The sequence below is a fragment of the Kryptolebias marmoratus genome, linkage group LG18 (assembly GCF_001649575.2).
Source record: "Kryptolebias marmoratus isolate JLee-2015 linkage group LG18, ASM164957v2, whole genome shotgun sequence".
NCBI lineage: Eukaryota > Metazoa > Chordata > Actinopteri > Cyprinodontiformes > Rivulidae > Kryptolebias > Kryptolebias marmoratus.
Genome location: NC_051447.1, coordinates 20,055,089 through 20,074,161, shown reverse-complemented (window position 1 = coordinate 20,074,161; position 19,073 = coordinate 20,055,089). Strand labels below are relative to the sequence as shown.

Below are 19,073 nucleotides of genomic sequence, written 5' to 3'. Positions count from 1 at the left end.
GACAAACGAAGTTTAGAGCCTGAAAACTTTCATCTGAACTGAAAAAAGAGAATAAATATAAAAAAAACCTGAATAACTAAATGAAATAAAACAAACTGAAGTAAGACCTAATCTTTATATTTAGTTTGACTGCTTTAGGAGAATTACTGACGGGTTTGTTTTTCCTCTCTGGTGTTAAACTGCACCGACAGGAAACTGAAACTTTGATCTGTTTTCAGCTCAGTTTGGATTAAAAGGTTTTTTTTTTCAGATAGCCGAGGAGCTGATGGAGCGTCTCGGCGTCTCGGAGCAGGACCTGGTGACCGGCGCCTACATGGACCTGATCCTGAACGCACCCAAAGACCCGCAAAACACTACAGTTACTCTGTAATCAGATTACACCAACAGCTGTCAGGTGGTTTCTATGAAATATTATTTATGTGTTTTGAGCTGTAAAACGTTTAGGAACCATCAGCAGAAACTGAGATAAAATCATGAATTTCTTAAAAAAATAAACTAAACTTGAGTTTAAACGGCTGTTTGTCCTGATTGGACAGAAACTCAAACATCCGTCGGTCCAGCAGAGGGCGCTGTGACCTCAACCATCCAAAGTTTCTGTTTTATTTGTTCTCACAGCTTTAAATAAGAGCTTTTCTGTTCTCTGAGCTGCAGGTTGGATCAGAATAAACATGGACGCCGTTTTAAATTCAGTCTTCAATCTGAAATGTTTCCTTTTCAGACCGGATGGTTTCACAGCTGAATGTAAAAAACAAGTTTGAGTTTATTTATCGGTTTATATCCTTCAAGGAGCGCAGCTTTGGGAAAAAGGTGAAGGTTTCTGATGCAAAAGGTCTTTAATTCAGAACTGTTAGCTCCGCTCAGCTAAAGGAGCGGGAGGCTAGCTGGAAGCTAAAGGAGCGGGAGACTAGCCGGAAGCTAAAGGAGCGGGAGGCTAGCCGGAAGCTAAAGGAGCGGGAGACTAGCCGGAAGCTAAAGGAGCGGGAGGCTAGCCGGAAGCTAAAGGAGCGGGAGACTAGCCGGAAGCTAAAGGAGCGGGAGGCTAGCCGGAAGCTAAAGGAGCGGGAGACTAGCCGGAAGCTAAAGGAGCGGGAGGCTAGCCGGAAGCTAAAGGAGCGGGAGACTAGCCGGAAGCTAAAGGAGCGGGAGGCTAGCCGGAAGCTAAAGGAGCGGGAGACTAGCCGGAAGCTAAAGGAGCGGGAGGCTAGCCGGAAGCTAAAGGAGCGGGAGACTAGCCGGAAGCTAAAGGAGCGGGAGGCTAGCCGGAAGCTAAAGGAGCGGGAGACTAGCCGGAAGCTAAAGGAGCGGGAGGCTAGCCGGAAGCTAAAGGAGCGGGAGACTAGCCGGAAGCTAAAGGAGCGGGAGGCTAGCCGGAAGCTAAAGGAGCGGGAGACTAGCCGGAAGCTAAAGGAGCGGGAGGCTAGCCGGAAGCTAAAGGAGCGGGAGACTAGCCGGAAGCTAAAGGAGCGGGAGGCTAGCCGGAAGCTAAAGGAGCGGGAGACTAGCCGGAAGCTAAAGGAGCGGGAGGCTAGCCGGAAGCTAAAGGAGCGGGAGACTAGCCGGAAGCTAAAGGAGCGGGAGGCTAGCCGGAAGCTAAAGGAGCGGGAGACTAGCCGGAAGCTAAAGGAGCGGGAGGCTAGCCGGAAGCTAAAGGAGCGGTAGGCTAGCCGGAAGCTAAAGGAGCGGGAGGCTAGCCGGAAGCTAAAGGAGCGGGAGACTAGCCGGAAGCTAAAGGAGCGGGAGGCTAGCTGGAAGCTAAAGGAGCCGGAGACTAGCTGGAAGCTAAAGGAGCGGGAGACTAGCTGGAAGCTAAAGGAGCGGGAGGCTAGCTGGAAGCTAAAGGAGCGGGAGGCTAGCTGGAAGCTAAAGTAGTCTAAGATGAGAACAGAGTCAGTTTGTTGTTTCTGAAGGAGCTGAAGATTTGTGTGGTTCTCCGAGGTTCTCTCAGGTTCTCTATGGTTCTGTGGATGTTTGTAAATAAATGTTTTTTTATCAGAACGTTCTGGCGTACAGAAAGATGCTGACTCAGCATTAACTCCGTTAAAGGCCTGGTAGTTTGTGACTGAATGCATATCACCCGCCGAGTGTTAAACTCCTGATGAAGATCAGCTCAGACTCTCAGCTACTACCACACCAACTTTCAGCTCTGCTATAAATGACTTATAACCCGTCCAGTGGTTTGTGAGATATCTTGCTAACAGATCTGACTTACAGTTAATGGTAACGGTCTGTTCTGTGGAGGACTCTCAGCTACTACCACACCAAACGTGTCGAAGGTTCGATCTCGTCTCAGAAGCAGCTGATTGTGACTCATCATCAGAAGCTTTAATAAATAATCAGAGACAGGAAGTTCCCGGTGCCTCTCGTTAGGATGGAGGAGGAGCTGTTGGCTCGGTAATTTGGTCCAGTTTGTTCTGAAGCTCAGAGCTGCGACTCCAGACGTTTCTGGGTCGTTTCGCTTAATGAGCAGAAAATAAACGAGCAGAACTGGTGTTGGAGGAATCCCAGGTAAGGCGCTCGACGTCTTTCATGTCGTGATAAACGAGGGGAAAATGTGTGGCTGGTGGTGAAATGTTTGAAGCTGCAAATCTCGCCTTTTAGCAAGAATTTATGTATTTTACAACATTTATCACGTCCTGGAGGGAAACTCCACGTCTGTCAGAACTGATGCTGTCTGCCGCCGCAAAGATGGAGTCCAGACGTTGGAGCTCCGTCCCAATAATGATGTTCTTCTGATGCTGAGGCTTTAGGCTGGTCTACAACAAAACAATGTGCGCAGCCGAGAATAGGCTGTGATTTTCTATAAAGGGCTGCTGGAACGCTGAAACAGTCCTCGCCTGTGGTCCCGAGTCACAGTGACCAGGAGAGGCTGAACTGAGCCTCCTATCAGACCCGTGGACCCGACAGAGACCTGCTGAGGTCACATCTCCTGACTCGTTTGGGTCTGGGAGTCTCCTCAGGGTCCATGTGAGGATGACTGGACGAAGGTCGAGCCGAACACGCAGGAACTGGGTTTCAGAGATAAACTGGTTCCTCTTGAAGCTCCGCCCTTCGGCGTCTGGTGGACGGACTTCATGCAACCCTTGGGAAACGATGATGTCACCTTTATTCTAACCTTCGGCCGAGGGCGTTGTCTTCTTCTTTTGTTTCCATTTCGTACCCAGCGTGTTCCCGTCACGCTCCGCGCCTTGCTTCCTGTTCTTTGGTTTGTTGCTTTTGGCAGTGTAGCAGCGCCACATGCAGGCCCGGCTGAGTTACTGCGGCGTTTCGGGTGTTTGGTGTTAGCGGCACTGGTTGGACCCATCAGGCTCCGCCCCCTCCGGTTGTAAACATGTTGTTCCTGCCGTCTGAAGCAGCAGAAGCCAAACTGGCGCCGTTGTTGTCCTCGTCCTCCGGTTTCTTCGTTTCTTCTTTCATCTACAAACAATATCTGCAGAATTACAGGTTTATCTGACGCCGCTGAGTCACCCGTCAGCACGTTCCACAGACACTGACAGTTTTACAAAAAAACACTTTAATGACTGTGGCAGAAACTAAAGCTTCATATCAGGAAGAATTTAATAATTAACTTAGAATAAAATGAGAACAAAACTTCCGTTTAGCTGTGAAAAGTCTCAGCAGCGTCAGTAATTTAAAGATAAACTCATCAAATTACAGTTACTCCTGGTTGGAATCTGATCTGAGTTCAGGATTTATTGTTGGAAGAAGATTATAAGAACTCGTACAACTTCTCCTTAAAAAGAATATTAATGTGTAACAACAGAGAAAACGAATTATTTTAAAGTGGTTAAATGGTTGATTGACAGAAGAGTCCGCTGTCCTCTGAAGGAAGGACGAGTTAGACGTCCTGTTCCTCAGCCTCAGGACATCTGAGAACCAGAGGCTGGAGAACATCTGGAGCTTCAGGATGAAGAAGCCTCCAGGTCTTCTTCTGTTACGTCTTTTTCTGCGTCCTCATCTTCTTGTTTTACTTTTTTGTCTTCATCATTTTCTTTTCCACCGCGGACTGTCTGCCTCCATCTCCCAGAATCCTCCTCTGCAGATCTGTCACCCGTCTCTGTTCCTCCATATTCAACATCCTTTGTCCAATATGTCCACTGTCCCCCTCTGATCATGTCCAGACCACCTGAGCTGTCCCTCTGATGGACTCGTTGTCCATTTGGAGCTCCGCCTCCTGTCTTGTTGTCCCTGTCCCTCCTGTCCCAGATCCACCCTCGTCTCCTCACCTCTTGTTGTGCTCGATGGTCGTCTCAGGTACCACCTTCAGAAGCTCCGCCCTTCACAGCTTCTCTGCTCCACCTGTCTCCCTCCCGTCTACAGGACGTCCTCATACGATGGACAGCTTCTCTGAGGAGAAGATCTGCAGAGTTTGTGTAAATTGGTTTTGCTCTGAGTCGTTTTTATGGCAGCGTCTCTCTGGACCACTTGGAGACACTTAAATTCCCGCTGATGGACACGTTTGACCCCCTGAGAAATGTGTCCCAAACTGCAGAGAGTTTGTGTCGATAAAATCCCTCAAACTGAAACTTCGTTCGCTCCAGTTTTTATTCTGTCTGCTTCTCGTTCACAGAAATGTGAAAATATCTTGGAGCTCCGCCTCTAATCCAACCGACGAGCCGATGGCGTCCTCTTCTTCTAGTTCTGTTTATGCTTCACAGCCGAAGTGTCAGCTTCGTGTGCACCAGCGCCACCTACAGGCCCGGCGGAGTTACTGCAGCGTTTCCAGAAACACGGCGCCGTGTTTACGAGGAAACCTTCAGAAACTGAGACGGCTTTGCAACAAGTCTGCGTCTGTTTTAAGAAAACAGCTCGTTGGGTTGAAACAGGAAACGGCTGCGAGCTGACTTCATGGCGCCCGGCTCGACCTGCAGCCGGCCCGCTGGAGGCCGGTCACGTGACTCGGAGTGCTTTGTTGACATCGAGCGCAGACCCGCATCCTGAGGCTGCGGCGTTTTCCTTCAACGGACGGGTTGTTGCAGCACGCCGTCTCCTCGCTGCTCTCCGGGGGGGTCACATGTGGAAAACACCCCGGAGTCACGTGAGCGAGGCCACGTGCGCTGCGCTCGCTCAAAAGAAGGAGAAGAAGAAGAAAGTCTTTGATTCTCACAAGTGTGTCGTTTAATCGATTGAACATAGAATGAGCCGCCGGTGCTGATGGTGCTCATCCTCCCCAGTTGCATCGTTGCCGTGGCGACGGGGCCGCTCCTCCACGCCCACGCTGCTTACCCCTCAGCTCGCAGCGAAACGAGCCAGGCAGAAAAAGAGGGAGAGGAAAAAAAGGAGAGGTGTGTTTTCTAACCCACGCATTGGAGTGGGAGACAACGTGCACGCTCTCACGTGCACGCTCTCGCTCGCTCACACACACAGCGGCGTACAGGGAGTGTGTGTCATGCTGGCAGTGTGTGGGCTGAACCTACCAGCCCTCCACTCATCCTGCCTCTCCCTCTTCTTCTTCGTCTCCAGATTCCTCCTCTTCCTCTCCTCCATCCTCCATCTTCCCTCCATCACTCGCTTCTGTTTCAGTTTTAATCATCATGGAGAGCCGGTCGCAGATCTTCAGGGTGAGTCTCTGCAGCGCGCCGTGTGTGTGTGTGTGTGTCTCCTTTAACTTTAAGTCTTAACTTAATTTTCTTTAGATTTGACCTTTTAATCACCTTTTTTGTAAATTCTTTCTCTCCCTTCCTTCCATTAACTCCCATTTATGTCTCCTCCTCTCATCCTTCCTTTCTCTCCATCCTCATGTCCTTATTTCCTTTCCTCTTCCATCCCATCACTTCCTTCCTTTCCTTTTTGTTTTCCTTTTCAGTCGTTTTCTTTACGTTTATCTTTTCCACTTAGTTTGCTTTTTTCTCGCCTTCTTTACCTTTTTTTAATTTTTACTCCTCGTTCCATTTGTTTCTGATTTCATCTCCTCTTCCTCCTTCAATCATCCTCTTCCTCTTTTCTTAATCATTTCATTATCCTAAAAAAATCCTCCCTGTACTCCTCAGTTTCTTTGCCTCTTTTTATTTCCTGTTTCCTCCAGCATCACTTTGCCATCCTGTGAGTGAGTGTGTGTGTGTGTGTGTGTGTGTGTGTTTGTGTGAGTGTGAGAGTGTGTTACATAACCGCAGCAGCGAGTGTGTAGGCTGTAATCTCAGACGGACTATCTAAAGACACAATCTGCCTTCCCCCCCTAACAAAAGAAAAAATACAACTCCTTCAAGGCGAACAGGAAGTTTGATCTTCTTCTTCTGCATCGCAGACTTTTTCAACATCACACGGTTGCCGTGACAACCTCGTTAAGGTGTGATGTTCAGGCTGCTGGTGTCCGAGAGGTCAAACTGTTGAGTCAAGGTTTGGTTTAAACGTCGCTGACTTCGGTGGTTCGGTTTTATCCGTGAGAATCGTTCTCCTTCATTCACCGAACAGAACCTGGAGACGTTCGAGGTCACCGGTCGCACCATCCCCTTCATGACACCCTATAAAGGCAGCGAAGCTCCGCTGTGAGAACCTGTCGTTTCCGTCTTTTATTTAAAATTGTTGATCAGATTTAATCCAGAAGCTTTTTGAGTTTGACCTTTTGGAGCCACCGTACCTTCAAAAAATGAGTCGTAGTCATCAATGTTTTTAAGGACTGTGGCGGCCATCTTGAATCGGTTTGTTAAAATCCACCCAGTGACTCATGAGTTAGTTTGTATCTGAGTGTGCTGAAGGTCAGTCTCAGCTACTACCACGCCACATGACTGGGTTAAGGTCGATTAGCTGTGGCGGCCATCTTGATTCTGACAGATTAAAACACGTCTTTGACAAACGAGCGCTGCTTGTCTGAAGGTTTTAATTTGTGGTTTTAGACGTTTTACTTCCTGATAAAAGAAGTTCTCTGTGTGGCCAGAAGGGGGCGATATCTGCAGGATTCATGGGTTTGTTAAAGAGACGACAGGAAGTCGTTTCAACACTTTGTTTTATAATTATAGCAGAAAAGGAGGAGGAGGTTGGAAGATTTTACTTAATTATTTTATATTTGTCCTCCAGAAAAGCAGAAAGGTGGTCTGAGGACTTCGGCTGCTTCTGTCCTTGTAGCTGAAGGTTTCAGTAGCAGAAGCAGGACGGGGACTTCGTCGTCCTTCAGAAATGGGGACAGATTGTGTCTCTGTGTCCTCGGGCTTCAGGAGCCTGGATGATTCAGAAGTCCGATTTAAAATCATTCATCTGAAAAAGAAAATCTGCTTGGTTATTGTTCTGCTGTTCTTATTGAAATGTTTAACTTGCTAAAGGGTTAAAAACTGAAGTTGTGATTTAATATCAACACTTTAGTCATAATAATTAGCGTCTGTTGGGTTTTATTGTTCCTGATTCAACAATCTGCTTTTGATTTTTGAGTTGCTGTGAAATGTTAGAAAGCTTCAAACGGCTGAGAACTGAGAGGACGATAAAAGTTCATCGCTGCAGAAATCTTTACGTTCTGACAGGAGTTGTTTCCTGAGACGTCTTAGTTATTCATCAGAAATAATTTAAAAACAGAAATATCTTCAGCCGTCATCAGAAATAAAACTAAATCTTTTCAGAACCAAGTTTTCCATGAAGTCCAGGTTCCGACCCAGCAGAACCTCCTCCAGCAGCAGAACTCTCAGTGGGTTCCTGGTTGTGGAGGAGTTGTGGCCCACTCTTCTTTCCAGCGTTGCTTCAGCTCATTGGTTTCTGCTCAGCTCTCTGAGGTTCTGGTTCTGGTTCTGGACCGTTCTGCTGTGTTTGGGATCATTGTCCTGTTTGTCACATCTGACTCCAGAATCAGCCCAAACCATCAGCCGTCCACCACCGTGCTGACAGCTGCAGTGCATTCTGGGTAAACATCTGTCCTCTGCTCTAGTTCTGCTCCAGAAGTCTTGTTGATATTAGAGAGAGGAGGCTTTAACCTTTAACCTTTGACCTGCTGACTGAGGCCTGTAGAGTCTGACATGGAGCTCATTGCACGGTCTGACCTTCAGGGTGAATCTGCTGCCTCTCCTTGTTCTTCAGCCGAGGGTTCTGTCAGAACCGGACCTTTGTTCTCCCGACCCTCAGGAGGGTTCTCAGATGTTTGCGCTGAGGCAGAACAAACCTCCTGGTCGTGCCAGATTAGCACCTTTTTTTGGTCCAATCAGGGTTCAGTCGGGCTCAGACGTCTCAGGTTCTGGTTCTGATCCGAGGAGGAAGCTGAACAGATTTTTTCCTGTTTTAAATCTTCCCATCAGTGTGAGAAACTTGACAAGATAAAGTGTGTGTCAGAGGGAGAGAATACAGTGAATATTATCAGCTCCTGCCACCGGTTACCATGGTAACGGACAAGGCAGACACATTTCCAGGACAGCACACACACACACACACGTCCTGTTCACACCTAACAATGAAATGCATGTGTGCTGATCTGCAGCAGAAACCGGAGGTTCTGTCCGGCTGCAGAACCTCCAGAACCAAACGGTCCGAAGACTCGAGACACATTAGGGCCAAATTTATTTTTAATAAACGACTCGGTTGGTGTCAGGACACAGCCTAACTGAGCGTGTTAGCAAAATGTCTGCCACAGCTAACCACCGTAGCTGAGAGTCGTCCTCCGAGGGTTCCCACGTTCCAACGATAAAATGGCCTCCTGGTCATTTGAACAGCGTGAGACGTGGTTGTTGGACAACATGGCGGATGAGCGTAGATCACCTGACTCTGGCTGTAGGACCCATCAGAGACATCATGGAGTGGGCAGGAGGTTCAGTAGTGGTCTCACTTTAACATCGTGACCACAGTTTTAGGAGTGGAGTGTAAATCTATACTGTTTAATCTGACGTTGGCCCACTCCGCTTCTATAACAGCTTCAGTTTTGGACCGTTCTTCCAGATGTTGGACAGAAGTCTCTCAGTCTCTGCTCTGATTCATCGGGTCGAGGTCAGGGTTCTGTGCAGGACGGTCAGGTTCTTCCTCATCCTCATCTTTGTGGACCTTGCTTTGTGCTGTGGTGCTCAGCCATGTTGGAACAGGAAGGGGCCGTCCCCAAACTGTTCCCACAAAGATGGAAGCATGAGATTGTCCAAAATGTCTCCGTATGCTGAAGCATACTCTGGAGCTAAGCAGCTGAAAAACAACCCCACACCATGATCCTCCCTCCACCATGCTTAACACTCGGCTCGATGCAGTCAGACAAGAACCGTCCTCCTGAAGCGTGATCCGTCCCCCCAGAGGACACGTCTCCTCTGATCTAGAGTCCAGTGGGGCGGTCTTTACTCCACAGCCTTTGGTGATGGAAGGCTTGGATGCAGCTGTTGCCATGGAAACCCATACCATGAAGCTCTCTCTTCTCTGAAGGCTCAGAACGTCGGTGACCTCTGAGCCACTCTGTGGTTTTATGCTGTCGTTCCCGATCTCTTCCACTTTGTTATAAAACCTCTAACAGCTGATTGTGGAGTATTTAGTAGAGAACAGGTAGCATCCTGTCATTGGATTCACTGAGCTCCTGAGAGCGACCCATTCTTCCACTAATGGTTGTGCAGCGAATGTTTGTGGGTTTAAAGAACAGTTTGTCAGATTGATGATTTATCAATTCTGTCAAATGGAAAATCAGCCGGTAGAAAAAATACCAGAAGTGTGTTTAGTGTCCGGCGCAACGAAAGGCGGGTAGTCATGTAACTCTGTGTGTGTAGGTGTGTGTGTGTGTGATTTCTTGTACAGCTATCCAAACAACAATAACAGAAAATAATGTTTCTCTTCCCACCCGGGGAGCTTCCTGATTTCAGAGCCGCAGAGAGTGGAGCCCCAAGCTTTAAAGTGTTTCTGCAGCTGAACTCACAGGCAGATTAATCGCCCTCCCCTCCCTCCTGAGGGTCATCAGGGTCTGTGCTGATTGGAGTGAAATTGACTGGGGATCAGGCTCCATTGGAGGTTTTAGAAAGCTGAAATCTGAGACCACCTCCTCTGTTTAAAGTTGATTTCTCCCCCCCCCCCTTTAAAAACCATCTGTCCTCCATGTCCAACATGTGAACATTTGGTCCCCAGAGTGTCCCTTGTCCTTGAGGTGGAAGTGCTGAATTGAAAACATCCAGTTTTGTCTCAAACAATCATCTCAGTGTCCAGCTGTCCTGGTGGGGACCTGTCTTAGTTCTGGACGTTCTGGGGACATCAGGTCCTTGTATTCAGGTTCGGGTCGTCCTCGGTCCTCACAAACACACAGCTGAAGGATTTGCTCGTGTGTGTTATCAGCAACGTCCAGCTTCTCCGATTTTCCTGCCAAACATCCGTTTCTTTGGCAACCAAGACAGGAAACAGGAAGTGTGAGTCACAGGAAGTACTTCTAATCACTGTCAAGTCCTTTCTTTAGTTGTTTTTGTGTCTCCAGCAGGTCCTCCTGCTGTCTGCGTTGCCGTGGAAACGTTTAGGTTTTATAACCCGACCAGCTGGTTAGCATGCTGTTAGCAATTAGCGGCCTAGCAGCTGCCTGCCAGTATGCTAACAGGAGCTAACAGGAGGTTAATCCTGAAGCCGAGACGTTCCTCTGACTTCGTTCCGCTTCACAGTTTCAATCCTGACATCTTAAATCTGAATTAAAGAAGAAACATCTTCTCTCTAACGTCTCGATCTGTCTCTTCAGGTCACCGTTTAATTTAGGTTAAAAACAAACAAGTTTCCTGTTTTCAAAGGGATCCAGAAACCAGAATAAATCAAACTGTAGAGAAGCAGCTGAAGGTTGGAATAAAATGATTATTTTCTTGTTTTTAAAGCTTTGATTTAACAGAAACTTTCTAAAACCCCAAAGTTTCCTTTAAAACCTCCTGAAAAAACACAAAAAACAAAGTTTTTACAAGTTAAATCTGGTTTTATTGTGACTTCTTATCTCCACAGATTTATTAACAAATAAAAAGAGTTTTAATGTTTTACAGAAGTTTCTTTACTGGTTGAATATCTGTCAGCGTTTCTATTAGATTATTATTTTTTTGATGGTAATTTAATGTATTTTAGAAGTTTATCTCATCACTTTATGTCATCATTAAGATGTTTTTTTTGTACATTTTATTCTAATAAAAAAGAGTAAAAGGCTGAAATGTTGGAGCAGGAAGTTGAACAGTTCCTGTCATTCTGATTTTGTCAGCGTTTGTAGTTTTTGGAGCTAACGGAGCTAACGGTGCTAACGGAGCTAAAGAAGCTAACGAAGCTAATGGAGCTAACGGAGCTAATGGTGCTAACAGAGCTAATGGAGCTAACGGTGCTAACGGAGCTAACGGTGAACCTGTTTCCATGTGAACAGCTCCACGTTACCTAAACCTAAAACTGATTGAGCTGCGACTGAAATCGATTCTCCAGCTCCTAACTCTATTCTCCCTTTCTTCTGCCTCTCCTTTGCTTCCCACCCACATCCTCTCGCTCTTCCTCCCCCTCTTCCTCTGGCTCTACAGGATGGGCAGGGCAGCTCTCTGAAAATACTCTGAGGCTCTGAGACCTGCTGCTCCTCCAGAGGATTCCTCCGGTTTGATTCGTGCTGAGATCACCTGAAGCTGCTCATCTAACATCCCATCTTCACACCAGAACCACCAAGAAACCTGGACCACATCCCAACCAGAACCAGAACCAGAACCACACTGGGCCAGTAGAGACCAACAGAACTTGGTAAAGGCCAGTGGAAAAGTTTGATGGGACTGCTGACTGTAGGTGAGTTTGAGTCTGAAATCATTTCTTCTTCCCCGCTCTGACCCCTGACCCCTGACCCCTGACCTGACAGGATGCTTGAATCTGAGTGTTGGGTTTTCGGTCAGCTGATGATCTGCTGGTTCTGATTTCGAGTTAAAGCTTCCTTCTCCTCAGATCAGCTTCAAACAGAGAAAAATGTTTTTATTAAAACAAAGAAACTCCGTCAGATTTGTGTCCTCCAGCAGGACGGGGACTCTGTCTCCGTTTGTCCTGTGAGACGTTCTTCTTTAAACAGAGCGGCTGTGTAGGAGTGGGCCACGATTGTTGAATATTCAGTGCAGTTGAAATTAGACAATCTTTGACGGTATTTTATTTTTAAAGTTGGTTTCCTGGTCGTTGTTTCCTAACAAACTGTTTCTGTGATGGTAGTTTATTTTGAAAGGATCGTAGAGTGGAAACGTTCTTCCTCCTCGTTGGTTGAAGTTGTAAATTAACTTTAATCTTTTTATTTGATCTCATCTTTGAGTGACGAAATTTGTAATGAAATGATTAAAACCACCGGCGGGCAGAAAGCTCGTTAACTTCAAATTTGAAAGATTTTTAGTTTAAATAACAAACATTTAAATAAATCAGCTTCATGGTTTCATGTTTAGCTCAATGAAATCTTTATCTCCGGCTGTAAAAACCATTAATTCAAACATTCAGAGACTTTAGATTCAGTTTGAGCTCCTTTTCTTAAAAATGTTTCAACTTTTAGATGAAATCAGAGGTTTCTGATCGAGTCGGTTTATGGTTTTATTATTTTAAAAGAAATGAAATCACTAAAAGGTAAAGAGTCTCGTTTGGAAATATTTACAGGTTTTAATGAAAATTATCTGCAAATTATTAAGATTTTCTTCCTGATATCTGATTATTTTTATACAAAAACAAAAATAACAGGAAAAACAAACAGTTTCTGCAGAAAAAGGAGAAAATGATGTTATTTTTGTCTAATAATGACTGATATAAATGTTTTTATTTGAGTCTAATTTTAACTGAGATAAATGAACAAGTTAAAAATAAAAGTGTTGAATGAATCAGAAAACATTCAAGTCTGTAAATAATTCAGTGAAAACGAGTTCAGGATTTCCGACTAAATGAAGTTAATTATCTTCTGACGGAAAATAAGAAATCTTTAGTTTCAAACGTCGATGTTTAAAGAAATTAAACCTCCGGCTCGGAACAATTCTTCCTGCCGGGAACGATTCCTCCTGCTGGGAATGATTCCTCCTGCCGGGAACGATTCTTCCTGCCGGGAACGATTCCTCCTGCCGGGAACGATTCCTCCTGCCGGGAACGATTCTTCCTGCCGGGAACGATTCCTCCTGCCGGGAACGATTCTTCCTGCCGGGAACGATTCCCCCTGAAGGCAGCGTTTCCTTCCTGACGCCTCCTGCAGGAATGGGATCAGGCTCAGCTACTACCACCCTCTGAGTTTCCTAAGGTTGGCTTAATGAGCTGCAGGCTGTTATTTAAATCTGTCCTGTGGTTCAGAAGATATTTTGCTGACAGAGTTGACTCCAACAGGTGTATCAGTTGGGCATGACTCTCAGCTACTACTCATCCCTGTAAAACTGACTTATGTTTAAGATCGCTTAGCTGTGGCGGCCATCTTTTGTGAATCAGTTGAGGTTCATCCTGGAGTTCACATTAAAATCCGATCAGTAGGTGGAGAGATATTTTGCTAACAGACAGGGAGCTGCAGAAACTCTGACAGTCGTACAGAAAGGGTCGGTTTTCTGGAACTTCCTGTCGGAGCCGCGGGGGAACTCTTATTTCCAGATGAAGAACGAAGCTGCAGCGTGGGCGGACGAGCGCCTCGGCTCAGGACAAAAGCAGGAAATGATCAGCGGCGACCCCCCGAGTTATTTCAGGACCGGGCCTCCCGCCGCTCTGATCCCACAAACACTTCACCTTTTTCCAGGACGGCGTTCCGAAGCTCCAAATGTTCTGAAGGAAACAAAGATGGCTCCTCCTGAAGGAACCGACCACTGATCTGAGAGCAGGAGGTGGAGCTGAGGAGGAGAACCGGATCCGGTCTGCAGGTTCTAGAATGATCCAAATCCAACCTGGACTCTGGGTCCAGCACCTGACCCAGCAGAACCTGGTTCCAGCTCCTGACCCAGCAGAACCTGGTTCCAGCTCCTGACCCAGCAGAACCTCCTCCAGCAGCAGAACCCTCAGTGGGTTCCTGGTTGTGGAGGAGCTGTGGCCCACTCTTCTTTCCAGCGTTGCTTCAGCTCATTGGTTCCTGTTTGTCTCTCTCATGGTTGTGGAGGAGTTGTGGCCCACTCTTCTTTCCAGCGTTGCTTCAGCTCTCTGAGGTTCTGGTTCTGGTTCTGGTTCTGCTGTGTTTGGGATCATTGTCCTGTTTGTCACATCTGACTCCAGAATCAGCCCAAACCATCAGCCCTCCACCACCGTGCTGACAGCTGCAGTGCATTCTGGGTAAACATCTGTCCTCTGGTCTGCAGAGGAGCCCAAACCATCAGCCCTCCACCACCGTGCTGACAGCTGCAGTGCATTCTGGGTAAACATCTGTCCTCTGGTTCTGCTCCAGAAGTCTTCTGGTTCCTTCAAGTTGAGCTGCCATGTTGGTTTTAGAGAGAAGAGGCTTTAACCTTTGACCTTTAACTCTGAGCACTGCATGGTCTGACCTTCAGGGTGAATAATTCCAGACGTTTTGAGGAAGAAGCTCCTCCTCCTGCAGGTTTTTCCTCACTTGTTGTCATTTTGAAGGTTAATCCACCAAACGGCAGAAAAAGTTTCCTTCATAAAACAAACATTTGTTATTTTTTCCTCTTTCCTGGTTTCTGTTTGCAGCGTTTGAGTTTAAACCCATAAAAACACGACGGCGTGTTTGTTAAACACAAACAGCTCAGACTGATCAGAGGAGGAAAGGTTCTTCTAAATGTCAGCGGATGATTCACAGCCTCTGATTGGTCGACCGGAAGTGGAGCTCTAAGCTTATTGCAGAGGACGTTGTCCAGCTGTAGGAGGACAGAGGTGGACATAAAAACGTCTCTATGTTCAGGAAGCTTCTCTTCTGTTAAAAGCAGGAGGACATGTCCAGAGGACCGGCTGAGGACCGGCTCCTGGATCCTGGAGGTCATGGTCACCTCCGGAGAGGAGCAGCACATTCTGCTCTAAGCTCCGCCTCCTTTGTCAGGCGAACATTCGTCATAAATATGAGCTGAAGTTCATCTGATTGGACGAATGGCGCCACCCAGTGGTCTGTTGATTCATACGCAGACACACAGTGAATCCCGTCTGTTTCCAAAACTTCTCAAGTTCTTCTTTAATGTCTCCTTGATTTACCTTCCTTGGTTGTTGGGGTCAAAGTTCACGTCAACTAAATAAATGTTTATCCAGCGTGCTAACGAGCAGCTGCAGCTGGACCTCAGGCAGCAAAGTTCTGGTAGAATTCTGGTTCCTGTTTGACTCTTCTTGGCAGAATTGGTTGATTTAAATCTGTTGGTTTCCTGGAAATGGACCCAGGTTCTAATCAGAGTCCACAAGATTTCACTCAGAAGCTCCAGAAGCTTCATGTTGGCCCGATTGATCCAATCAGAACCCAGCTCTGATGGTTGATCCAATCAGAACCCAGCTCTGATGGTTCATCCAATCAGAACCCAGCTCTGATGGTTCATCCAATCAGAAACCAGCTCTGATGTGTGTTTGGGATCATTGTCCTGTTGGACCCAACTGTGTCCAAGTTCCAACCGTCCAGCTGCTGGTTTGAGTTTAAGATGAAGAGTTTGGAGGTAGTCCTCCTTTTCATACCACAGCATGATGCTGCCACCACCATGCCTGACAGTTGGTTCGGTGTTCTCAGGTCTGAAAGCTTCACCTTGACTCCTCCAAACAGCTCAGTCTTTGACTTGTGTGACCTTTAAACTTTCCTTCAGGAGACATTTGTCCTGTCCATGTGGACAGCTGCAGGTTTCAGTCCAGTTGGAAGGTGTGGCTTTTGGAGGCGGAGCTTCCACAGTGACGTAAAACTGGTGCAGGGACACTGTGGACAGGGACACTGGGGGTCCAGCAGGTTCCACTTCATGGCAGGCTGCAGCCTTGCTGGTTCCAGTGAGTCCCTGCAAATAGAATCTACCAGCTGTGGTCAATCATGATCACTAACAGGAAGTTATAGGCCTTGGTCGTGTTGAACTAAAAGACCTTCTAGAACCTTCAGAACCAGATTCAGGAGAACGATTACATAAATCTGCCTCTGTGTGGAAATCCAGAATAAATTCAGGTTTTTGAAGTTTGTTGTGGAAACATCTGACAGCAGCTGAAGAACTGAGGCCAAGATGGCCGACGAGGCCATGGTTTGGTTGTGTTTTTAGGTTTTAAAGCCATTATTACTGTATTGTTGACAACTGTGGCCGTTTGCCGTCTTCATGTGTTAAATTATTTGATGAAAGGAAGTAAAAGAAGTTGGTCCGAACACAGAACCCTGTGGAACCTCCCAACCATCAGAGAGACTCACAGTTTACAGTAACTGAGTCTGCTTTGTTTAAAACAACCTGTTCTCGATTTTAGATCAACACAAGTCGACAGAACCGAAGAAAAGATTGTTGGCAGTTTTAAACTAAACCGACCACGAACAGGAATCATTGTTTAGTCAGTAAAACGTTTGGTCACATTTATTTAAGGTTATCTTGTTTTACATAAATCCAAAAGGACACAATGGTTCCTGTTTCCCAGATGGGTCCATGTTGGGCATCTGTTAGCACCGACTAAAGGACAGGAAAGGTTTTTGTGCCAGGATTCCTCCCCAGGTTCAGACCGAAGCGTTAAATATCAGTTACTGCAGGAAATGATTCACTTTGTCTCCCGTTGGAGCAGCTTGATTACCCTCAATTCATTTCAAAGTGCTTTGAAAATCATTTTAAAACGGGTTTGGGGATTTGACTTCTTATTGCACATTGAAGTCGTTGTTGTGGGAAAAAGCAGCTGAGAGGCGCTGGTGCCTTCAAGGACTTCCTGCATTTTCAGCTTTACAAGATTTCACTTCAGGAAAAACACCGATTCTGATTCGTGAAAGCTCCCCGCGGACGTTAGGAAGGAGTTTACACAGCAGAGCATGAAGAGGTGAAGCTGTTTCAGTTTTTATGTAACATTCAGGTTTTTAGAAACGCAGCAACGCTTGGAAACAAGAAGGTTTTAGTTGCAAATTTACCGATAAAAAGCCTTCAGGTCTTCTATCCTCGTTTTACTCTGATGTAAATAAAGCTTGACTTAGTTTTAACCCAATATGAGATTTAAATTAGCATTTAAAATGAAGTTTCATGAGTTTTTGTTTGTATTTTTGATTCAAACAAATAACTAAATTAGCATAAACGACTGAGAAAACCACAAGAATTCATATTCCCAAAGTACTATAATCTGAATTGTCCCTGAGCTATTTAAAGATTTTAAGTCTTCTCAGTAACTTCAGAGATTTAAAACTTATTTTGATGCTCCTGAATGTTAGCGTACTCAGGCTAACGTTATATGTGCTCGAGAAGTTTATTAATATTTAATAAATGTTAATATACTTAAATCTGTAGATATTTTAGCCAAAAGAAGTTAGCAATAATGGCTATATTAGCCTAGCCATGATAGCATTAGCAGTTTAGTTAGCCAGCATTAGCTCAAGAAGCTAATATTAGCAACTTTTGTTATTATTAGTAGTATACAGTAAATATTGAAACAAATATTAAGCTAACAAGCTAATATTTAAATACATTAGCCTAAAGATGTTAGCTTTAGCAGCTTATTTAGCCCAAAAAAGACAATTAGCTTAAGAAAATAGTGTTATTAGCCTTTTTATTGAATGTAAAAATGTTTTAGCTAAAAGAAGACAGCGTTAATGGATCAGCATCCAGAATGTCCTCCAGGGACTCGTACTTTAGTTAATGTGACGTTTAAAAAGACGTGGGATGTTTGTGGCTACATCAGCTAGCTGTTAGCAGCAGGAACGAGGCGAAGCGGGTTTGGATCAGAGCTTTAATTCAATCTTCTGACAGGATTAATTCATATTTCTGTTTGAGTTGCTTTTGTCTCCACTTAGCCTTAACGAGCTAAAGTTAGCCTTAACGAGCTAAAGTTAGCCTTAACGAGCTAAAGTTAGCCTTAACGAGCTAAAGTTAGCTTTAACGAGCTAAAGTTAGCTTTAACGAGCTAAAGTTAGCCTTAACGAGCTAAAGTTAGCTTTAACGAGCTAAAGTTAGCCTCGTTAGCGCAGCTGATCACAAACAGTAAATGTGTTGATTTGCAGGATCTTATCTACAGATATCTTTTGTAAACTCTGAACTGATTATAACAGAATAAATTAAGTCATTGACAAAAAAATAGGAACTTTATTCTCATTTAAACCTGTCAGTTTTTCTTCTACATAAAAATATAAACTTAAAACCTGAAATGAGCCAAAACCAGATAAAAACTGAAGTTTTTTATCGTTCATCTGATAAAGATGCTCAAAGTTTTTATCTTGAGAGTAAATTTCTGTGGAAACTTCTCAGTGATCTGATTTAAATCTTTACTCCGAGTTCTTTATTGTTCCTGTTTATATTCCTGTCTGTTTTATTATTAAAGTCCTTTAAGTTTTAATAAAAATGATGTTTTTGTTTATAAGGAGCTTTTTCAGGAATTAGAATAAAATCTGCTGAAGGTTCTGACCTTTGACCTTAGTTTGGTTCTGAGTGGTTCTGTTTGGACCTCCCTGACGTTGGCGTGACGCCGGGAATCGAACCCTCCTCCTGTCTGTTTCTAAACGCCGTCCTGCCGGGCGCCTCGCCGCAGTTTGCGTGTGAGAGCAAGGGTGATGGAGAGTCAGCAGGTACTGCGAAAATTGTTCAACCGCGTTGTCATGGCAACAGCGAGCATGTAGATCAGGAGGCTTTTTTTAACGCTCACACACACACACACACACACACACACACACTCGATGTGACACAGTGAGGTTAGCACAGGATTCCCTGCTAATCCAGTTTCTATGACAACTCCCGACTCGACTCTCCGTCTGCGCCGCCTTCGTGTTCAGCTGGAACGGAAGCAGCCATTAAAGTTCTGACTCCGGCCCGGCCCACGTTTACCGGCATTTGCCTCCTCATCATCAGAGGAAACGAACGTAAACCACAATTAAAGACGTGAAAATGTTTTACTGTAACATCGGAGAGTTACGGAGCGCGTTCAGGTGAACTCTGAGCCGTTCCTTTTAGAATCGTCTCCGGTTTGTTCAGCCCGAGTTCTCCCTGCGGGTCGGGGGGAGGCTCAGCTTCAGGTGGAGGAGTTCAAGCACCTGAGGGGGGAGGACGGGGGAGGAGGTGGATCAGGGCCTCCCTGCAGTACTGAGGCTGTTGCTCCGGTTCTGGGTTTGCTGCTCCGTCAGCTGTGGTCCTGAGGAGAGGAGGAGAGGTGGAGGGGAGGGG

At 45.8% G+C, this 19,073-nt stretch overlaps 1 protein-coding gene across 1 annotated transcript in view; it reads left to right on the top strand.

Moving 5' to 3' along the window:
- Positions 1 to 642: 642 nt before the first annotated feature.
- Positions 643 to 19,073, top strand: part of shank3b (SH3 and multiple ankyrin repeat domains 3b) — a 39,289-nt gene continuing 20,858 nt past the window's right edge. The window contains exons 1-2 of the mRNA XM_017440364.3: positions 643 to 5,558; positions 11,391 to 11,643. The gene's annotated coding sequence lies outside the window, so the exon portion shown is untranslated. The remainder of the gene's footprint in view (positions 5,559 to 11,390; positions 11,644 to 19,073) is intronic.